The sequence below is a fragment of the Rattus norvegicus genome, chromosome 8 (assembly GCF_021556685.1).
Source record: "Rattus norvegicus strain SHRSP/BbbUtx chromosome 8, alternate assembly SHRSP_T2T, whole genome shotgun sequence".
Taxonomy (NCBI): Eukaryota; Metazoa; Chordata; class Mammalia; order Rodentia; family Muridae; genus Rattus; species Rattus norvegicus.
This window is the reverse complement of record NC_141541.1, coordinates 116,293,484-116,317,267: the sequence shown is the minus strand read 5'-3', so window position 1 is coordinate 116,317,267 and position 23,784 is coordinate 116,293,484. Positions and strand designations below refer to the sequence as shown.

The window sequence follows — 23,784 nt, the reverse complement described above, 5'->3', positions numbered from 1 at the left end:
GATTTAGCTCAGTGGTAGAGCGCTTGCTAGGGTTCGGTCACCAGCTCCGAAGGAAAAAAAAAAAGAAAAAAAATTAACAATTTCTGAACTGAAGCTTTTTTAGTATCAAAACAAAGAAGCTTTAAATCATATTGTAAGGTCTATGGGGAGACCGGCAACTTTACTCTCCTTGTCCTTTGATAGTGCATCATTACGCATGTCTTCTTTTCCATTCCTTTTGACCCACAGTCACAGAATATCTTTGCCTTTACTTTGGATTGACTGAGACACACTCCTACCTGCCCCAGGGTTTCAGGGACAGTCCACATTTATTTGGCCAGGCTTTGGCATCTGATTTACTCTCTTTGTCTCTTCCTGAATCTGAGCATATACACTACATAGATGACTTCCTTCCCTGTAGTCCATCCCAACAAACTAGTCAAGCTGACTTCTCTACGAAACTTCGTCTGGCCAGGGATATAGGCTCTCGCACTTGAAGGCCCAGCTGTCCACCTTTCAGGTTACTTACCTGGGACTGTTACTCCAACTCACAAAGCCACTACTCTAGATAGAAAACATCTACTCCAGTCATTCTCAGTCCCCACGCACCGAGGAAGAATTCTATCCTTCCTACTGAGGTCTGGTTTCTTGTGCTTTGGATCCTTTCTTTCTTCCTCTTGCCCACTCCCTGCATGAGGCATTCCTTGGCCCCCAAAACAATCCTCTTCTTACACCTATTTCCAGATTTTTTTAAAGATTTATTTATTTATTATATATAAGTACACTGCAGCTGTCTTCAGACACACCAGAGGAGGGCATCAGATCTCATTACAGATGGTTGTGAGCCACCATGTGGTTGCTGGGAATTGAACTCAGGACCTCTGGAAGAGCAGTTAGTGCTCTTAACCACTGAGCCGTCTCTCCAGTCCCTATTTCCAGATTTTTATAGGCTTCAACAGGCCCACTTATAGGCCACAGCTTGTAATGAAAGGAAAAAAGTTTAAAATTGCCCCCTAGACAAAAGTTGAAGCCAAAAGCGGGCCCTGGAACTGCCTGTTCCAGAAACTAGCTGATCACAGAAAGAGTAATTGCACCAGCTGGTTCAGCCATTTTGCTCCAGAAACTAGCTAACCATAATAGCAGCTGACCATAATAACAGGAACTGGTTAACCGTAAAGTTAGATTAAAATCTTAAAGAACAATCATGAGAAACAGGAGGTTCTTCCTTGTGATTCGGTATGGTTTTTCCTTTACATACCCCATCTCCCAACCATTTGAGGTCGAACTCCTCTACCCCTGCGTGGGATACGAGTCTTGACCCCAGTGCACTGGTTTCTGTTGTCCCTATCAATAAACCTCTTGTTGATTGCATCAAGATCGGTCTCTCGTGAGTTCTTGGGGGGGAGTTGCATCATCCTGAGTCTTGAGTGAGGGTCTCCCTGCTCTGGGGGTCTTTCAGTAAGACCTGTCCGGCCTCTAACCCTAACTCTAGTTACCATAGCTCCTGATTTCCCACTCACCAGACCAGAGATGTCTCCCAGGGACTGACTAGCAGCTCAGTTTTGCCCACATGCCCACTGTCAGATGAATCTAATACCCCTGGTCCTGGTAGACTCTTATTCAAGGTGGATGGAAGCACTCCCTACCAAAAAAAAAAAAGGGGGGGGGGAATCAAAGAGTCTTAAATCTTCTCCTCTGAGAGATCATCTCTCACTCAATCAGATAATGACCCTTGAGTTTACTTCTCAAATCTCTCAAACTTTATCTAAATCTACAAAGATCCCTTATCACATTCAGTCCTTGGGAAAGGCTGAGGAAAAAAAAAAAAAAAAACCAAAATGATTGTTCCCTGTTCCCTCAAAAACATCCTTACTAAGCTTTCACAAGAACTTCACCCAGATTGGGTAAAGTTTCTACCCTTAGCTTTCCTCAGGCTGAGGGCCCTCTCCAAACAGCCTCTCTACCTATCTCCATTGGCAATTATCTAGGGGTGGCTGATGCTAGTCAGTCTAGTGAACTTTAACCCTCTCCCCCAGATGAAAAGGCCCTTTCGAGTTATCATTGCCACTGCCACTGAACTTCAAGGCGTCCTGCACCTTTTTACACCTTAAACCCTTTTTTTTTTTCTTTTTTTTTCTTTTTTTTCCCCGGAGCTGAGGACTGAACCCAGGGCCTTGCATTTGCTAGGCAAGCGCTCTACCACTGAGCTAAATCCCCAACCCCCCACCTTAAACCCTTTGCTCCCAAAATTTCAAAACAGTGGGATGAGTCTTCATTTTACACCCCCAGAAGCCCTTGCTTCCTTAAGCTCCAGAAAATATGGAGATTGCCTTTTTTTTTTAATATTGAATTTTTTAATGTTAAAAAAGACTAAGTCAAAATGCACTGTGGCACAAACACAGAAGCACGCACACATAAAAATATGGCACCATTTCCATAATCAATGCCCGTAAAATGGCATCAGTACAAAAAAAATCTAAGCAGAGACAGTAGATTAGTAATTAGAGCATCATGTAATGTTAGTTTTAGGAAGAAGCGTCACAGGTAAAATGACATAAATTCAAGCATGCAATTCAAATTTACAAATTATAAAAATTCACCACTTTTATGCTGGTTTCTTTTGAATGGCTAAATGTTAGCCTCACTTTTTGTCAATTAAATGCCTGTTAACAAGCCAATTGGACAAACTCATTTACCCAAATTTACATCCTAGAATATGTAAGTAGACTGAAGACATTATTCAGATGAATAAATTCTCTTCATTTTTTCATCATCACCGTGATCAGGTTGCAAGGGACGCGCTTTTCTCTTTGCTTTTCCTAAGCCACTGCTTCCTGTTTCTTCAGGAATCTGGTTTTCTTTTTTAGAATCTTTAGGGGACAACCTGAAGAATTCCCCGATGCCTTTTTGCCACTTGGGAGTTGGGCGCACACAGACCAGGTTCCCTCCAGCATACTTATTTTCAGCTTTTCTCGACGAACCTGAAGAATTGGTGACCAAGTGGAGGAGCCAAGCACCTTCCTAGGGGCTTGAGAAGCCACCACTTTCCTGTAGGCTCCTGGGAGTTTGCTTTGGTCCGCACCATGTTCACGCCGGAAGAGACAACGTTCACCGACTCCCCAGCTACAGATGTCTCAACTGTTCCCGCCACAGTTTAAATGGGTCTCGGAGATTGCCTTTAATCTCAGAAAAATGAGGTTCCACAGTTGACTATGCTCAACTTCACCGGATTGGACCTTGATTCCCGCTTCTCTTTTCCTATCTACAGGCTCTTACATAAGGATATTTAAGGTCTAAGAGACTCCGACATCTAACCAACAGCCCATTGGAATTTGCTCCATCTTAGGCTATCAAAGGCAGTCCAGTTCCCTATAGCTCCTATAGCCATCTCTCCTTCATGGTGGTTTACACCCTATGCCTATGTTCTCTAGGACCAAAAGATTACTATAAGAAGTGGCCAGGGGCTGGAGAGATGGCTCAGCGGTTAAGAGCACCGACTGCTCTTCCAGAGGTCCTGAGTTCAATTCCCAGCAACCACATGGTGGCTCACAACCATCTGTAAAGAGATCGGAAAATTCAAAGATTTCTAACCAGACTTGTAACCGCTTGTTTTTATTGGATTATCAGTTCCTACCGACAGAACCAGAGGCCTACAGCCCCCTAATTATGCCCTGACAGTGACGATTAAGGACTTAATGCCCCCAAACAGTGAGAAGTACTCTAAGAATTAACAACATCCCATCTCCTGACCCCCGGATTGGTTATCAATAGTGGATCAAAAGGGGAGGAATGTAGGGTAACAGGCCAGTAAAAAGTCACCCTGCTCCTGTCCTGTCCCCACACCCTGGACTTGGAAATACCCACTTCTATGACTCAGCATTAACAGCCAAGCAATACCTGCGGCACCGCTGCGTTTCTCCATTAGTTCATGGAGCATGGGCTACTCACTCACTGCGCATGCTCCAAAAATCCTATCAGGTCTGTCCTCTCCACCCACCTGGCTGTTCTTTCTGTTTCTGTTTCTTCTCAGAAGCAGCCCACATTCTGTGTTTCTCCGCAATAAATCGCTTGTGCAAGATTTGTTGTGTGATGTGACTTTGTGGTATTCCTTGGCTCTTGATTGCCAAACCCTTGGGCTGGGAAGTCCTTTTAGCCAGCAGGAGGTAGGTACATTCTTGTATACGAACACACAGAGGTGCGGCTTCAGTATCTTATTAAACTAGCTTTGTTGTAAAATCCTATCTTCCCTAAATCTTGTGTGGTTCTGTTTTTCTGCTTCTTCCCTTGGGGTGTCCCGGCCCTGATGCACATGGGGCGGGGAAAGGATGAATCAAAATCTGGAATGGGTGGGTCCGCAGGATTCTGGTCTGGCAGTGAATGCCAGATTGGAGTAGAAGGTCTCCTTGGAAGATTTCGATGTTAAAGCTCATTTAGAAAACAGCTCTCTGGGGTTGGGGATTTAGCTCAGTGGTAGAGCGCTTGCCTAGGAAGCGCAAGGCCCTGAGTTCGGTCCCCAGCTCCGAAAAAAAGAACCAAAAAAAAAAAAAAAAAAAAAAAAAAAAAAAAAAAAGAAAGAAAACAGCTCTCTTAGACAATAGTCAACGAAACATCTTATTCACGTACACTTTTACACACACACACACACACACACACACACACACACACCCCTAGGGGCTCTTCTTAGGATGAAATTTCATTGTTTCAGGCTTAAGGTTCTGGGGATACCTCATTTGCACGGAGAGGCATTCTAGGAAATTGAACTTGTAATTTTGTCAAGGAATATGTAACATTCCTCTGGTAGAAAATCGGGGTCAGCCTTCCCGGATCAGTTAGAGAAAAGGAAACTCGACTAAGAAGAGGAAGTCTTTCATTTTGGGCCAAGCTCAGGAACACTATCTGACCATGGTGGACTATAACATTAGTATTAAGGTCCAACACCTCGTTCTCATGACTTTGTTTTCAGGACAGAAATTATTATGAAAGAATATGGCCTAGGGCTGGAGAGATGGCTCAGAGGGCTGGAGAGATGGCTCAGAGATTAAGAGCACTGTTTGCTTATCCAGAGGTCATGAGTTCAATTCCCAGCAACCATGTGGTGGCTCACAACCATCTGTAATGGGATCTGGTGCCCTCTTCTGGCCTGCACGTGTACATGCAGGTGCAACATTGTATACATAATAAATAAATCTTAAAAAAAAAAAAAAAAGAATCTGTCCTAATCCAGATACCTTGGAGTCCTGCTGTTGCCTCCTTGGTTGGTTTATATCATGTGGCCACCTTTAATTGAGATGGCAGTGAAGTCACATGACGTCCACCCTCTCCAACCCTAGGAAAGATGGCTGATAGCTATGTGGATGCCTCCATTGTGATGTGGACAGCAGCTAAAAATCATCAAAGCTGGGGGGGGGGTGTTAAAAAAAAGATGCACCAAAGCCACATAATTGCTTATATGCAAAGTGGCATCGTGCCACATGGTTCTTTAAGATTACCTATGTATAGATTTTTAACTGGCAATCCCTTGTGTTATAAGATTATGTAAGTTAACTTTTTTTTGGGGGGGGTTCTTTTTTTCGGAGCTGGGGACCGAACCCAGGGCCTTGCGCTTCCTAGGCAAGCGCTCTACCACTGAGCTAAATCCCCAACCCCGTAAGTTAACTTTTTGTAATAGATTTTACAGATTTAACCACACCCAATAAACTTACGAATCATGAGGTACAGATAGTTTATATGATAGTCTTACAAAACTTAGGCAGTTTTAGGCTGTTAGATGAAACCAATGGTCCTTTTTTTGGATGTTCTGTTTTGCTTTCTTTCCCCTGTTACAGAGTCAGGTGGCCCTGCCTGACACAGTTCATAGAAGAAACTTAAATAACCATGCTTGGGCCTACAGAAGGGAGAACCATAACTCAACTTTAGAGCCAGCTTCCCGCTAAAGTAGAACATCATGAAACAACTTAAGTTTTTTTTTTTCCTTTTTTTTTTTTTTTTTTTTTTTGGAGCTGGGGACTGAACCCAGGACCTTGCGCTTGCTAGGCAAGCGCTCTACCACTGAGCTAAATCCCCAACCCCACAACTTAAGTTTTTGTTGGTTTTGTTTGTTTGTTTTTTGAGCTAGGGTTTCTTGGTGTAGCCCTGGTTGTCCTAGGACTCACTTTATAGACCAGGTTGGCCTTGAAATCACAGAACTCCACCTGCCTCTGCTAATGAGAGCTGGGTTTAAAGGTATATCATTGATGCCTGGTAAAACAACTTTAAAAGTATCCACACACAAAAGATGTTTGGATCCCTGCTAAACTGAATCCAATGGCCAGAAAGCTCATAAACAAATTCTGAGCCATGACCATTAAAGCAGTCATGGCAAGTAATGTTAGTAGTGGCAGGTAGCAGCCGGGAGAGGCAGAGAGAGCAAAATCAAAACCAATAAACACAAAACACAGAAAGATCACACACTCAAAGGAGACCAGTCCTAAACAAAACATGCAGTGGCCACCATCATTCATCAGGTTCAACTGATCCTGACCCATATCCTTCTCAGGAACCATGTTTGCAACAAAACTTATGAACACACCAGAAAACACAGATTCAACTGCCCACACAAAACAGAAAAACATTTCAAACAACTGGAAACAGGTAGATGGGTAACATCTCACTTTTTGCCCTGAACAGGAGAGTATTTGGGTCTTGTCAAAAACCTCCGTGCTCCAGATCAGGATCGCACAAACAGAGAACTAGAGGTAACTTCCAGAGAAGGCCTTTGTGGATAGTGGCTGTTTTTCTCAGCACTATAGTTTATTCTGATTCGGCACTGAAAGCATGCTGTGGAGCCTTGCAGTGTCTCTGGGCGTACAACTCTGAGATGGGTCTTCAGCCCCAGCATCCCTGAGTGAAAGTTTGGGTGGGTGGTCTGATCTCTCTGGGGCCTCCAGAAAATGTTAATTCTACCAGGTGAGAATAAGATCATTACCACAGATTTTAGAGCCAAATTTGAAGCAAGCTTTATTAAATACTGGCCAATATGATGGACATGGGTATTGGGTTCTAATACTTTGTCTTAATTTGGCTCCCAAAGTCACTCGGAAATCTGAATGTCCAGATGCTGAGGGTTCCTGTCCCTAATTGGTTTTGATTGATCAATAAAGGGCCAATGGCCAATGGCTGGGCAGGGAGAAAGAGGCAGGACTTTAAGGATTTCTAGGCAAGAAACACTGTGTAAAAGAACGGGGATTCCGCCATGAGAGGGGTGTAGGATGGACCACACCATAACTAGGATGCATAGAGATCAGAAATAAGAGCCCTCTGACATGTAAGAACCTGGGAAAGTGGTTTGGAGGTTTGCAGGTTTGGAAATGCCCAGCCATTGACTAGCCGTTGAACTAGTCAAGGCATATCAAAACTAAGCTGATCTTGTGTGTGTGTGTGTGTGTGTGTGTGTGTGCGTGTGTGTGTGTGTGTGTGTGTGTGTGTGTGTGTCTGGTGCGTGTGCGCATGCCTGCATGTTTTATTTGCGAATCCAGACAACTCTGGTGGGTGGCTAGAAGCACAATCACCTGCCGGTAGGGAGTTCAAAGTGGATTAACTATTCACCACTACATATGGGATTTCCAGAGAATGTCCCTCAGAACATCTTTATTCCTAGCACTTAGAGAGATAGAAGCAGGCAGATCTCTGTGAGTTCAAGGCCAGCCTGTCTACATAATGAATTTTATTAGTGTGCTGCTTATAAAGACAAAACCCACAAGGCTATGCACTTTCCATTTTTGTCCATTGGGGGCAAGCATACAACATCCTAATGTGCTTCCTGCTTACATACCTCACACCTACATATGACCAACTACATTCCGTGCAGCTGGAGCAACCAACCTTGTTTACAGAAGTGAAAACACATGGCTTGTTATTTTATGTGAACAACCTTCTAGGAAGTTATCTATCTTTGAGCCAAGTAGAGATTACAGGTTAGAGGCATTTTTGTCTTATTTTTTTTTATTTTAAATTTATTTTATTTTATTTTATTTTATTTTTTGGAGCTGGGGATCGAACCCAGGGCCTTGCGCTTCCTAGGCAAGCGCTCTACCACTGAGCTAAATCCCCAACCCCAAATTTATTTATTTTATGTGTGTGAGCACACCTTTGCTCTCTCCAGTCACATCAGAAGAGGGCATCAGATTCCATTACAGATGGTTGTGAGCTACCATGTGGTTGCCTGCCGGGAACTGAACCAGGTCCTCTAGAAGAGCAGTCAGTGCTCTTAACTGCTGAGCTATCTCTCCAGCCCATTTTATTGATTTTTTTCTTTTCTTTTTCTTTTCTTTTTTTTTTTTTTCGGAGCTGGGTATCGAACCCAGGGCCTTGCGCTTGCTCGGCAAGCGCTCTACCGCTGAGCTAAATCCCCAATCCCGATTTTTTCTTTTTTAAAAAAAACTAATTTATTTATTTTGTGAATATGAGTACACTGTAGCTGTCTTCACACATTAGAAGAGGGCATCAGATCCCATTACAGATGGTTGTGAGCCACCATGTGGTTGCTGGGAATTGAACTCAGGACCTCTGGAAGAGCAGTCAGTGCTCTTAACCGCTGAGCCATCTCTCCAACCCATTTTATTGATTTCTTAAGCATAGTAATTTAAACTTAATACATAACTTTAGCCCTCAGAACACCTTTAGTCCTAGCACTTAGAGAGGCAGAGGCAGGCAAATCTCTGTGAGTTCTAGGACAGCTAAAGCTACATTGGGAAACACTGTTTCAGAAACAAAACAACAAAACCTAAAATAACAATGGTAACAAAAAAAACCCAAACCTCTCTTTGAGTTAAGTAGGATATACCTACTTAAAGAGTCCTAGCACTGTAGAATCTGTGGCAGTAGGATTTTCTCCAGTTTCCGGACAAAGGAAGCTATATATCAAGACCATCCATCCATCCATCCATCCATCCATTTATTTATTTATTTATTTATTGGTTCTTTTTTTTTTCGGAGCTGGGGACCGAACCCAGGGCCTTGCGCTTCCTAGGCAAGCACTCTACCACTGAGCTAAATCCCCAACCCCTATCAAGACCCTTTAAAAAGATATTATTTAATGCTGTATATGGGTGTCTTGTCCATGTATCATGCATGTATGTCTGCACCATGTGCATGCCTAATGCCTGTGGAGGTCAGAAGATGGCATTGGATCTCCTGGAACTGGAAATGGATGGTTATGAAACACTATGTGGATGCTGGGAACCCAACTTGGTTCCTTTGCAATATCAATCACTGTTTTTAACTTCTGAGCCATTTCTCCATTCCTAAAACCACCTTGAGGTCTTTTAAGCAGAGAAAGCTGGGGGAGATGGCTAAGTTGGTTAAGCATTTAAGCAAATGTGAAGACCTGAGTTTGACTCTCAACCCCTTGGGTAAAAGTGTTGAGCATGGCAGCACTCATCTATAGTCCCAGTGCTGGAGTCGGGTAGAAACAAGTCCCTGGCACTTCCTAGCCAGCCAGTCTAGTTGAATTGGTGAACTCCAGGTTTAGTGAGAGACTCTGCCTCAAAACATAAAGTGAAGGGCCCAGAGGGATGGCTTTGTGGTTAGAAGCACTGACTGTTTTAGAAGTGGATTCTATTCATGGCCCCCACAATGATGACTAAAAATGTCTATAATTCCAGTTCCAGAGGCTCAATACCTTCTTCTGGCCTCTATAGGCACCAGGCACAGATATACAGGCAAACTACCCATTCACATAAAATAATAATGAAAAGTGAGGCGAAGAACCACCGAGGCAGACACTTGAAAGTTCATCTCTAGCTTCCACATTCATGTGTACACACAACCCACCAGATGAGCATGGCTGCGCATTGCAGTAATCCCAGTATTTGGAAGGTAGGAATGGGTAGATGATCTGGGCTAGCTTTGGGTACATAGTGAACTGGAAGTCAGCCTGAGTTATGAGAGACCTTGTCTTTTTTTTTTTTTGAGACAAAGTTTCTCTACTATGTAATCTTGGTTGTCCTAGAACTTGTTATGTAGATCACACTGGTCTCAGTTCAGCCTGAGAGTGTATATGTACATGTGTGTGTATGTGTGTGTGTTTTATATATTATATATTTATTTATCCATCTATTTATTTGAGACAGGCGTTTCTTTTTGTAGCTCAGACTGTACTAGAACCCACTCTGTAGACCAGGCTGGCCTTGAACTCAGAGATCCATCTGTTTCTGCCTCTGGAGTGGTGGGATTAGAATCTTGCACCATCACTTCTAGGCTCCATGCCCAGCTTTTTTTTCCAGTGGGCATTTACGGTAGCAGCATTTATTGATCTTTTATTCATCACATATGTACACACATATGGCCCCTCAGAGGCCAGAAAAGGGCACCGGATTCCATTGAACTGAAGGATCAGAGGATTGTGAACTGCCGTGTGGGTTTTGGGAATTGAACCTCTGGAAAGCAGTCAGTGTTCTTAGCTGATGAGCTATTTCTCTAGGCGTCTTTCTTTGACCTTAAAGTATTGAATTTAAGCTACAACATCAGGTCATATCGCCAGGGCATACACACATGGCACCAGGTGGCTGGGACCAGCAAGCTCCTTACAATTTAGACAAGCTTCCTCAGAACTTGAAGTCAGGTGTTTTAAGGTCATTAGCTGTAAGATTCTGAAAAAGGTTGGGAATCAACAGTTCCTTTGCTTGTTTTCCGTTAGAATTATTATGTGCAGTTTTTGTGACGAGTCACACGTGTCTACATTTATTGCCCAGAGCTAGCAAGGCCCTGTGGAAGCAAGTTGTATTTTCTTTTATGGGTTGAGCTACTGAAACTTTAACACGGATGATTTCTGCTTGGAGTTTTTGACCAGAAGGCTATCGGTAGGTAAAAAGGACGAGTCTTTGGGTCCTAATACCTCTTCAACTCTAGCGTTACTTTTGCTCTTATGCTCTGGACTTAGGTAGACGGAGTCTTTTGTAGCCAAAAAGCCAGCAGCCTTTTGCCTTAAGAGAATAAGACCGAAAAGATCCTCTTCCATCTTCTGCACACGAACTGACAATTCCTCTCTTTCCAAAGGGGCAAGGCTAAGACCGTCCCGCAGCACTTGGCAGGGAGTAAACCTAGGATGTCAAAGCCATCTGAACATCTTGCACACTTGCGAGGAAAGCTCCAGAGAAGCAGCGACACCACTGAGGCCAAACCATAACTCCCAGCAGGCCCTGCGGAGAAGCGCGCCTTCTCATTGGGCAGTGGCTAGCAGCGTGCCTTTCCATTGGGTAGCGGCTCCACCAGCCGTCAAAGCCGCTGCGCGCAGGGCACGGCGGGAGAGGAGGCGGCGGGATTTGCGCCCGTACTTCATCTCCCGGCGGGCCCAGCGCTGAAGGCGGTGGCGCGACGCCTTTGTGGAAGCCGGAGCCCACCGGGAGGAAGTTCCGGTCTCCGGGACGCTGGGTCCGTGGCGGCCGCTGAGGAGGAGGAGGAGCGGGCCGCGGGGGCTACGCTGCCTTGGTAAGGGCCCAGGATACGAGAGAGGGCGTGCCCGAGCTGCTGGGATAGGGTCAGCGGTCCGGGCGGCTCTGGTAATCGTCGGCCCGCGCGGCCTAGGAGTCGTGACTTCGAAGACACGGGGCTGCTGCGGCCTCGCTCGCGAAGACAGCCTAGCGGTGGTGTGTTGAGGGAGGCGCCGCTCGCGGCAGGAACGCCCCGGAACGGTCGCGGGCCCGGGGCGGGGCCCGAGGCGGCCGTAGAATTACCGGTCCCACCGCGGAGCGGCCAGCTGTGGGGCCAGCGACCTGCGCGTGGTAGCGGTTCCGGCGCTCAGTTCTGTGGAGCTGCAGGAGGGATTTCTTTTTCTTTCCCCTTCTATTTGTGATCCCGTTCTGAGACATCACTAGATACGGAGTTCTTGTGCCCTGCAAGTAACCTTGGCCGCCCACCCAGACACCCAGACAGGAAGGTGCGAGAGCTCAGAACCTGGCCCACGGGCCCGTAGAACCGGGAGGCGGGCGAGGGTGACTGGTGGGTTCTGTACCCGTTGGACGAATGTAGGAAGAGAGTGATGTTTCCACATATTCGTGCTTTAGATTCCTTTTGGCGTTGTAAATAATGTGCATTTCCTTTAACTTTACAATTGACGTTGAGCTAATGAAATCAAGTGTGGGGTGCGTTTCTTAATAAAAACAACAAAAGGCTTGATATGTAAAGGACATACACTGGAGGTAGTTTGGATTTTTTTCCCCCTCACTCTAGGCTTGCTTATTAAGTTCAGACTAATTGGATATAAGTGAAGGAGTTTAGTAGTTTCCCTTGATCACCCAGGTCATTTTCTGAACTCTGGATTGTGCCTCACTATTGTTAGTTTCCAACTTCCTGTTGATTAAATATGCCACAGTTACCAAGCTAGTGAGGATCAAAGGGAAAAGTGTCAACAGCTATGACAATGTGGAAAGTAATTAGCACTATATTACCATCCTGAGGATACGTACTAGTTGAATCTGATGCCAGGCTTAGTGGAGTTTAATCCTAGAATTTAGGAGGCTGAGGTAAGAGGATGTCAGGTTTGAGGCAGTCTTAAGCTGCATTGAGACACTTAAAATCTTTGAGTCTGAGTTTTAACTCCTTAACTAGTACACTTATATAAATGCTTATCTATCTATAAAATTTATAGAATTATATATAATATATGTATTCTGTAGTGTAGGATAGGTAGGGCTCGTTTCTCAGCTGGCCTAACACCCTTGCTTATTGAATCCAGGGCTTTCTTTATGCATGCTAGGCAAGTTCTCTACCACTCAGATACCAGCTTCCTTACAGAATTTTCTTACTGGGCTTGAGTCTATTCTTACCATTAGGATCCTAGGTTTCTGTAGCTCTTCACATTAAGGAAGAATTTCTGATGGGAGAATTATTGTTGCCCCACCCACACCCCCATTAAATACAGGGTCTCTCATAGCCAGGCTAGATTTGAATTAAACTTGCATTAAACGCCTAATCTTTCCACTTGTACTTTCTAAGCACTACAGTTGACTGCTGTCATTCCTAGCTAAGGGAAGGTTATTAAATAAATATACTTTAGGCTTAAGTATTAGTCTACTATACTCCTACTCATACTATATTATATACTCAGCTCTTGTTTGTTTGTTTGTTTTTTGGAGCTGGGGACCGAACCCAGGGCCTTGCGCTTGCTTGCACTTGCTAGGCAAGCGCTCTACCACTGAGCTAAATCCCCAACCCCATATACTCAGCTCTTAAATGTGCTCTTGAAATAGAAATTTGGCACCATGCATAGACGTATAAACTGATGTTAATGGCTTGGTTCAGAATCAGAATTATGTAGATAATAAAACTATTGAAAAACTTTGATTTATTTATTTGAGACAGTTTCACTGTTTAGCCCTGGGTGGCCTGGAACTGGGTATAGGGACTAGGCTTGTCACAACTTAGATCTGCCTGCCTCTGCCTCTAGAGTACTGGTGTTAAAGGTTTGTGCCTACAAGCCTGATCTGAGTGTGTTTATAACAATTCTGTCATGGTGTGTAACTCAGTGTAGTAGAGTTGATAACTAGAGTTTCAGAAATCTGACATTGAATCCATGTACCTTTCACTAACACTGACAGTGGACAAATCAACCTCTTCAAGCTTCAGTTCTTCAATTGAAATAAGGTTAATGTATACAGACATCTCATGTAGTATTGTTGTTTTGGTGAGTTAGATTATTTATTTAATGTGATACTGCACTTTTTTTCCCCATGGGTCACCATTCTGAGCTTGTGGCACTAGAAAAAGAGCCCATAGCTTTGTGAATTTTAGACAGTCAATCTCCCACTAAGCTATGTCTCCCCAGCCTATATTTATTATATAATACATGTAATGCTCTTAGGACAATGTCTGGTATACATACGATATTCACTAAATATTAGCCACTGCTATTGCTTTTTCATTTTCCTTTGAAATAATAATTTTGTGTATGTAGCCCAAGCTACTGTAAACAGAGTCTCTGAATTTCTCAGTCTCTGAGGTCAGGACAAGTTGGAGTTGGTTCTCTTATCCTACCATGGGGGTTGTGAGAATCAAACTCAGTCTGTTAAGCCTGGCAGTAGGTACTTATTGAGCCATTTCACCAGTTCCCACCTTTTTTGAGACAGAGTCTCTCCTGGGACCTATGACTTGCTAGTTAGATAGGTTGCAGCCATCTTGTCCCAAGGATTCTCCTGTCTACACCTCTCCAGTGCTGACATTATAAGCATGAATCATCATGCCTATCTTTTTATTGTTGGTGCTAGGTATTCAACTCAGGAAACAGTTTACCAACTGAGCTATTTTCCCAACAATCTCCACCCTTTTGAGACAGGGTCCCACTAAATATCCTGGCTGCCTCATCTTCCCTGTGCTGGGATTTAGGGGCCTGTGCCACCAAGCCTGGCAACTTGTCTTTTTTTTTTTTTTTTTTTTTTTAAGATACAGTTTCATGTAGCCCACCTGGCCTGGAATTCCTACTACTACTGCAGCCGAGTACTAAGGTCATAAGGTGTGTCACTTTACCCTACATTGTACTGTATACATTGTAACAAAAATTTACCTTTTAAGCCATCTTAAAGTATACAGTTCTGCAGCATTAGTTACATCCACATGTTACAACCATCAATGGTTATTGCTAAAACGTTGATCTATTAGAAACTCTGTAATCAGTAAACAAGTAACTTTCAATTTTTCCTTGTAGCCCCTGATAACTTTTACTCTACTTTGTTTCTCTGAATTTTGTGTTTCAAGTATAGTTGCTTTTTTTTTTTTTAAAGATTTATTTATTTAGCTGTCTTCAGACACACCAGAAGAGGGCATCAGATTCCATTACAGGTGGTGGTGAGCCACCATGTGATTGCTGGGATTTGAACTCAGGACTTTTGGAAGAGCAGTCAGTGCTCTTAACCACTGAGCCATCTCTCCAGCCCCATGTTTCAAGTATAAATTGAATGATGCAATATGGTATTTTCTATGTTGGATTATTTGGCTTAGTATGACTGTTTCTTTCTTTCTTTTTTTTTTTTCTTTTTCTTTTTTTCGGAGCTGGGGACTGAACCCAGGGCCTTGCGGTTGCTAGGCAAGCGCTCTACCACTGAGCTATATCCCCAACCCCAGTATGATTGTTTCTTAAAGTTGATTGATTAGATGGTATGTATCAGAATTTTATTCCTTTTCTCATTCAATAGTATTTCATCCTTTGTGTAGAGGACTTAAAATCTTTTTAAATACATGTATATGAATCTGTAAGTATGTGCAAGTGAGTGTAGATGCTTATGGAGGCCACCGGGTTTGGTCCCCAGCTCCGAAAAAAAAGAAGAAGAAAATAAATAAATAAATAAATCTTTTTTTTTTTTTAAAAAGATTTATTCATTTATTATATGTAAGTACACTGTAGCTGTCTTCAGATACACCAGAAGAGGGCATCAGATCTCTTTACAGATGGTTGTGAGCCACCATGTGGTTGCTGGGAATTGAACTCATGACCTCTGAAAGAGCAGTCGGGTGCTCTTAACCGCTGAGCCATCTCTCCAGCCCATTTTTTTTTTTTTTAAGATTTATTCATTTATTATATATAAGTGCACTGTAGCTGTCTTCAGACACACCAGAAGAGGGTACTGGATCCCATTACAGATGGTTGTGAGCCACCATGTGGTTGCTGGGAATTGAACTCAGGACCTCTGGAATCTAGAAGAACAGTCAGTGCTCGTAACCGTTGAGCCATATCTTCAGCCCTGATGGGCACTCTTATGTTACATGTCATGGTAAGTGAAATAAGTCATTTGTAAGGAAAGCACTATATGATTTCAGTTGTTGAGGAATTCAGTAGTCAAAAACCGTAAGTCAGAGGTGATACATGCCTTTAGTCCCAGTACTCTAGAGGCAGAGGCAGACCGGTCTCTATGAGCTTGAGGCCAGCCTGGTGTACAGAATTCCAGGGTAGCCAAGGCTACATAGAGAAACTCCATCTCAACAACCAAACCAAAACAACATATGAAAAGTGGAGTAGTAGAATAGCAGGAGAGGAGTAAGAGAATAGTGGGAAATTACCATATAATCCATAGTTTTACAAGATTAAAAGTAAAGAAATGGATGGTGTTGGTGATTGTACAACACTATGAATATTTAAAGCCACTGAATTGAACTGCATACTTAAATACTTAAGTGATAAACTGTGCGTGTTTTATTACAGTAAAAGGACTTGGAGAGGTTAAGGATGTGCCGCAGTTGGTGTGGTGCTTATCTACATGTAGAAAGTCTTGGGCTTGAACTCCAGTTTGTAATAAACTTAGGTGTGATAGTGAACATTTGTAATCCCAGCATTCCCGAGAAGAAAGTGGGAGGAGCAGAAGTTCAAGGTCAACCTGGGCTATATAATGAAGACTCTTTGTTAAGAAAGTTTGTACTTATTTGCAGAGGACCTGAGTTCAGTTCCCAGCACACAAAATCTGTAACTCCAGCTCTGGGGGCATACAAAGGCTCTGATCCCATGGGCATCTGTACTTACAAGCACATACCAAACAGAGACATATACATATAACTAAAAATATCAGCAAAGGAGAAAATTAAATATGAAAACAAATTATCCCAGTACTAAAGAGGGTGAGGTAGGAGGATAGTGAATTCAAGGCCAGCCTTGGCTATGCAATAAGCACACGTGAAGGGGGTAAGTGGGGAAGGAAGAGTGATCAACTGGCTACCATTATGATTCCATCCATATAAAGGTGCTGACCTGTAATGAGGATTCTCTTTTCTCATAGCCTATTTTTTGGTTTCCTGAAAGCCAGTTTTGTTATTATTCGGTGATGTTTGTTTTTATGAGGCAGAGTCTCTCTGTGTAGCTCTGGCTGTCTGGAACTAGCTCTGTATACCAAGGGGGCTGGTATTAAATTTTATTTTTTTTTTTAAAACAAGATCTTAGGTAAGCCAGACTGGCCTCAAATCCTGTGTAGCCAAAGAAATGTTTTGCTTAATGTATATATGTGCTCTCTATATACCTGGTGAGAATGTCAGAAGAAAACATCAGATCCTTTAGAATTGGACTCAGATCCTCTTTTTTTTTTTTTTTTTTTTTTTGGAGCTGAGGACCGAACCCAGGGCCTTGCGCTTGCTAGGCAAGCGCTCTACCACTGAGCTAAATCCCCAACCCCAACAGTAAGTTTTCTTAACTGCCTCCATAGTGCTAGGACTAATGGCATGTGCCACCACACTCCACTCAGCTCTTGTTTCTACCTCTAGTGGTGCTTGGATTATAGCCATCACACCTGGCTGGCCCTGGCCGGCTCTAATTTATAGTAGTCCTCTTGCCTCTCTCTCCTGGGTGTTAGGTTTGAGCCATCTTGTCCTGGCTAACCTGGAAACCTGTTTAGATTTGGGGGATGGGGTGGAGGGGTATTCTTGTGCTAAACTGAAAGTAAAGAACTCATGTAGAAGGACATGACTAGGAATGTAGTTTTTAACTTGATGTGGAGGCTCGCCCTCTGAGGACCAGGTGAGCCATTTCCAATGTAAAACTATTTCTTCTTACTTGAACTTTCACAGCTCTCATTTGGATATTTGAACTACTAGTTCCAGAATCTGGGCCTACTACATTTTCACTTGGGCATGTATTTTCAAAATTCACTACAGGGCCCATCTACTCTTTCCTGTGCGTAGAACGTGATAGGTATGGGGTGTGGTCAGTAAGCTAGGCTAGTATTTGTGTCTTGTAGGGTTGATGGTTTAGAACTATTTGATGTAGGTGACTCCTTAGTACGTTCTGACCTCTGTTGTCATGCTGTTCATACATCAGGCTCCCATTTATACTTTGATAATAGGTGCTAGAGAGAGAGTTCATTGCTTAAGAGTACTTGATGCTTTTCCAGGGGACCTGGTTTGTTTTCCAGTATCCACATGATATCTCCAGGGTTCTGGTGCTCTCTTTTTGTCTACTCATATACAACTTGCTCATGGTGAGCAAATACACACGCAGGCAAATAGGCATACACAGAAAAAGTAAAAGTATTTTAAACTTTGATAATAGTTTGAGATTATTTAGTATCTAGGAATTGTATTTTTTATGACTAGTGTCTTGTTTTTTATTTTTAAAATTTAAAGTATGATGGTTGTCAAGCGTCAGAGTGTAACTTAGAATCTGTTTTCTTGTGAATCCCAGGGATTGAACTCATGCCATCAGACTGGCAGCAAATAGTGTTTATTACCTGTGACCTATCTTGCTGTCCTCGAGGAATTGTATTTGCTTTGGTTACTAAACTACATTTTTTAATTTTTTATTTTTTGGTTTTTTGAGACATAGTTTCTCTGTGTAGCCCTGGCTGACCTTGGAACTCACTCTGTAAACCAGGCTGACCTTAAATTCAGTCTGTCTCTGTCTCTAGGCACTGGGACTAACGGCATGCACCACCACCACCCAGCTTACACTACATTTCTTTCCTTTTTTTTTTTTAAAGATTTATTTTTATTTTTATGAGTCTTCAGACACACCAGAAGAGGGCATCGGATCCCATTACAGATGGTTGTGAGCCACCATGTGGTTGCTGGGATTTGAACTCAGGACCTCTGGAAGAGCAGTCAGTGCTTTTAACCGCTGAGCCATCTCTCCATCCCAAAGTACATTTCTTTTTTTCTTTTTTTTTTTTTTCCGGAGCTGGGGACCGAACCCAGGGCCTTGTGCTCACTAGGCACAAGCTAAATCCCCAACCCGCCCCCCCAACTACATTTCTTTTTTTTTTTTTTTTTTTTTTTTTTTTGGTTCTTTTTTTCGGAGCTGGGGACCGAACCCAGGGCCTTGCGCTTCCTAGGTAAGCGCTCTACCACTGAACTAAATCCCCAGCCCCCCCCCCCCCCTTTTTTTTAAAAGATTTCATTTATTTTATCTATGTGAGTACACTGTCGCTGTCTTCAGGCACACCAGAAGAGGGCATCGGATCCCATTACAGATGGTTGTGAGCCACCATGTGGTTGCTGGGAATTGAACTCATGACCTCTGGAAGAGCAGTCGGGTGCTCTTAACCACTGAGCCATCTCTCTAGCCCCCAAACTACATTTCTTAAAAGCTCTCAGTTTTCCTATCTTTTCCTTATCTGGTTGATAAATCATTTGTCCTTTTTCTTTTTTCCTTTTTTCTTTCTTTTTTTTTTTGGTCAACAGTGTGTATCTGTGGTTTATTTTTATTTTATATTTGTCTGTATGTACGTCTGTGTGAAGGTGTTAGGTCCCCTGGAAATGGAATTATAGGCTCTGCTGTGTGGGTTCGTAGGAAGAACAACCAGTGCTCTCAACCACTAAGCCATTTCTCCCTCCTGCTGTCTTTTATTTTTGTGAGACAGTTTTAAGTAACCCAGTACTGGTCTTGCACTCAGTATGTAAATGAGGCTGAATTCATGGGGATAGTCCTGCTGAGTTTCTTAAGTGTTCGCGACCTGAGCTACCAGCTTGGCTTCTCTGCCTGTTTTTTAATATTATTTTTTTTTTAAAGATTTATTTATTATATATAAGTACATTGTAGCTATCTTCAGACATACCAGAAGAGGGCATCAGATCCCATTACAGATGGTTGTGAGCCACCATGTGGTTGCTGGGATTTGAACTCAGGACCTCACGAAGAGCAGCCAGTGCTCTTAACCACTGAGCCATCTCTCCAGCCCAGCTTCTATGTCTTAAAACACAAAACAAAAACAAAATTAAAATTTTATTTCTTCTTTGCTAGGGATTGAATGATTGCCCAAATGCATCATAATCAAGTGATCTACTTGGCTACTTTTTTTTTTTTTTTTTGGTTCTTTTTTTCGGAGCTGGGGACCGAACCCAGGGCCTTGCGCTTCCTAGGTAAGCGCTCTACCACTGAGCTAAATCCCCAGCCCCTACTTGGCTACTTTTTCAGCCCTCTCTTCTTTCTGGAAATCCTGTGCTTCATATGTTGGTCTGATGATGCTCTTTCATTTGTAATATTTGTCATTCATTTTAGATCATGCTTTTCATTTCTGCTTCTGTGAGTTGTTAATTTTGTACTGTCCTATTTTCAAGTTTTATGATCCTTCTGCTTGCTCAGTTAACTATTGTTGAAATCCATGGTGAGCTTTTTATTATAAGCAGTGTACTTTTCTTCTCCAGAATTTGTTTTTTACTTCTCAGTACTATTTTTCTGCATATTTATTTATTTATTTATTTATTTATTTATTTATAGACAGGGTTTCTTTGCATAGCTTTGACTGTCCTAGAACTAGCTCTGTAGACCAAACTGTCCTTGAACTCCCAAGAGATCCACTTGTTTATGCCTCCTAAATTCTGGGATTAATGGCTTATGCCACCACCACCACCTGAGACTGTGTGCCTGCCTGCCTGCTTGCCTGCCTGCCCGCCCGCCCGCCCGCCCTCCCTCCCCCCCCTCCCCCCCTCCCCCCTCCCCCTCCCCCCCCTCCCCCCTCCCCCCCTCCCTTCCTTCCTTCCTTCCTTCCTTCCTTCCTTCCTTCCTTCCTTCCTTCCATGTGTGGTAGAGGAGGAGGAATATGGGGGTCAGAGGACAATTTTGTAGAATCTATTCTTTTCAACCTTTGTGTGGGTTCAAGGAGTGGAACCCAGATTATCAGGTCTATGTGGCAGGCACTTTTACCACCACATGAATTATCTTGACATTATCAAACATGGTAGAGAAGTTTTCTTTATAAAATGACAAAGACAGCTACTTTGAACTGTTGAAGAAATGTAATTGGGTAGAAAATTTCAACTAACTTTTTTTTTTTTTTTTGGAAACAGTTTCTCAGTTTCCTGAGTGCTGGGATTATAGATGTATGCCAGTGAATGCAACTTTAAACTATTTTCTTTCTTTTTGGTGAGGATGAGGGGAGACAGTCTCATGTAACCCAGACTGGCCTTTGGACTTGCCACATAGCCTAGGATAACCTTGAACTCTTCATTCTCCTTCCTCTGCCTTATTTCTGAGATTATAGGTGTTTATCACAATGCCCAGTTTTGAACTGTTTTCTAAAGAGACTTCCTCCATTGCCAGAGATCTTTGAATAGTATGCTAGTCAGTCATCCTGAAGCAGTTCATAAATTTCCTTTGTGAAGAGAGCCTCCTTTTTTCTTGGAACATTTTTTAAAGATTTATTTATTTTATGTGAGTACACTGTTGCTTTAAGCAGTCGGTGCTCTTAACTGCCGAGCTACCTCTCCAGCCCCTTCTCTTGAATTTTTACCTTTTATATTTAATAGGTGCTTTTGGTGTTTTAGGATTTTTCCCCCTCTTCCTGCTTTTTTCGTTTGTTTCTTATGTAGGTTTCTTATATAGCTCTGGCTGTCTTGGAGCTTGATGTGTAGATCAGGCTTGTCTCTACTCGAATCACAGGCTCTTTCTGCTTTTTGAAAGATTCTTGACTTATTGATCTTGGTGTTGAAGATGTTGAATCTTTACATTTCTGTTTGATTTTCTGTAATTTTGTCTGGAGTATTTTGTGTAGATTGATTTGCTGGAGCCTTTTCCTCAGTTGCTTTATCAGAATCATCTTCCTGTATGTAGTGGTACCCACTTGTATGCTGCTTTGGGAATGTGGAGGCCAAAGGATTAGGAGGTAAGGTCATCCTTGGCTAAAACAAACTAGCTGTGGTAGCTCATGTACTAATTCAAACACTTCAAAGACTGAGACAAAAGATTATCTTGGTTTCTAGGCTAGCCTCGGCTACATAGTGAGTTCAAGGATAGCTTATGTTATAGTGTGAGACCATGATTAATAAAAGCCAAGCAGATCAACAGCAATAGTTAAAACAAAACAAACAAGACAAAGAGAAAGCCTAGTATAGCAAGCCACTTGTCTATAATCTTAGCACTGGAAATGTAGAGGCAGGAGGTTCAGACATTCAAAGTCACCTATGGCTAAATCAGTCTGATCATAGCTTGAGTTATCTCTCTGATTAAGCCACTTTTCCAGCTCCTACATGCTGCTTTTGAATGACCTGATCTCCAAGTACTTATCTATCTGTTAGCATTGGCATCTGCACCTATAGCTTGATTGAGTCCTAAGGTTAAAGGCACAGGTTTCTGTTTGAATTCTGTTAGATGAAATAGAAAGACGCATTTTGTATCAGTTCTCCAGATATCCCTCTCCTTCTGGACAGGGCAGAACAAAAGAATAAAATAATTTGCAAATATATTTGCTCTTTTTTTTTTTTTTTTCCTTTTTCTTTTTATCAGAGCTGGGGACCGAACCCAGGGCCTTGCGCTTCCTAGGCAAGCGCTCTACCACTGAGCTAAATCCCCAGCCCCTATTTGCTCTTTTCTTACAAAGGAACTCAGAAGTAGACTGTACTGCTGAAAGAACAAACTTACTGCTATATTGAAGAAGTAGAGGGCAAGAGAGGATAAAAATACTGTCCAGTGTTCCTATTGCTTTGAAGATGACTTTTTCTTTTACATTTTATTTACTTTTTTTTACATTTTAATTATTTATTTGTGTGAGTGAGGGTGTGGCCATGGTGTATGCATATGTTAGAGGACAACTTTTGGGAGTTAGTCCTCTTTGCACCCTGTTTGAGTCCCAGGTTGTCAGGCTTGGTGGCAAGTACTTTATCCTTTGAGCCATTTCATCAGCCCAATTTTTTTTTTTTTAAACAATGTGGGTTTTTTTTTTTAAGGTTAATTTACTTTATATATGTGAGTACACTGTCTATGTCTTCAGACACACCAGAAAAGGGCATCAGATCTCATTACAGATGGTTGTGAGCTACCATGTGGTTGCTGGGATTTGAACTCAGGACCCTGGAAAGAATAGTCAGTGCTCTTAACCTCTGAGCCATCTCTCCAGCCCTCATCAGCCCAATTTTAGTTGGATTTATTATTATTGTATGCAATGTGTATGAGTATGGAAACATCCCACGTATATGTGTGGAAGTCAGAAGGCAACTTTTTTTTTCTTTTTTTTCAGAGCTGAGGACCGAACCCAGGGCCTTGCACTTTCTAGGCAAGTGCTCTACCACTGAGCTAAATCCCCAACCCCAGAAGGCAACTTTTGAGAGATGCTTTTTTCTCTTTCCACTGTGGTGTCCAGTGATGGAATACAGGTGGTCAGGCTTATGCTGAAAGGACTTTCACCCTAATTGGCCATCTTGCCATATGCCCTTTAGCTTTTTTCAATGGTTATTGCTTGTTCTTTGGATGAATTAGACCTTGAAAACTTCATGTCAGCCTTTTTCATGACTTGTGGATTGTTTTTGTTTGTTTGTTTTCTTGACATCAAGTGTCCTTGGATGTACAAAGTATTTAATTTTGATGGTACGTTTTATTTTTCCTTTTATTTGTTGTGTCACATTTAGGAAACCCTTATAAATCCATGAAGACCTTTCAGTAGCTACAAGAAAAGTCCTGGAGATAAGTTCTCAGCTTCATTTAGGTTACATGCCTGTCTTCAAAGCAATCACTGGTGAGGATAATAAGTATTGTGATTAACTGAGCTAGATAGTATAGGAGTAGCCACACAGACTAAGGAGGAGGTTAATGCTAAGATGCTCTTTCTTTTTTTTTTTTTTTTTCGGAGCTGGGGACCGAACCCAGGGCCTTGTGCTTGCTAGGCAAGCGCTCTACCACTGAGCTAAATCCCCAACCCCTAAGATGCTCTTTCTAGTAGTGGACATGTGAGTGCTGAAAAAATTACTCAGGAAAGAACTATTGGAAGTGAAATATTCCTTGTTCACTATTTTGAAGAAAGTAAAACTTTTAAATACTTTTTGTGTGAGAGTGTTTGCATCTTACATGACTTGTATGAAGGTCAGAGTCATCTGTGGGAGTCAACACATTTTTTCTTTTCTCCGTTACTCCCTTCCCCTAGTCCTCTTTTT

At 42.5% G+C, this 23,784-nt stretch overlaps 1 protein-coding gene and 1 pseudogene across 24 annotated transcripts in view; one reads left to right on the top strand and one right to left on the bottom strand.

Moving 5' to 3' along the window:
* Window positions 1-2,626: 2,626 nt before the first annotated feature.
* Window positions 2,627-3,158, bottom strand: LOC148004350 (PCNA-associated factor pseudogene; annotated as a pseudogene).
* An 8,114-nt stretch (window positions 3,159-11,272) lies between these two features.
* Window positions 11,273-23,784, top strand: part of Rbm6 (RNA binding motif protein 6) — a 100,029-nt gene continuing 87,517 nt past the window's right edge. For 7 of the 24 annotated variants that reach the window (XM_087562379.1, XM_087562370.1, XM_087562357.1 and 4 more), the window contains exons 1-2: window positions 11,319-11,445; window positions 23,263-23,369. The gene's annotated coding sequence lies outside the window, so the exon portion shown is untranslated. 24 annotated transcript variants of the gene reach the window in all.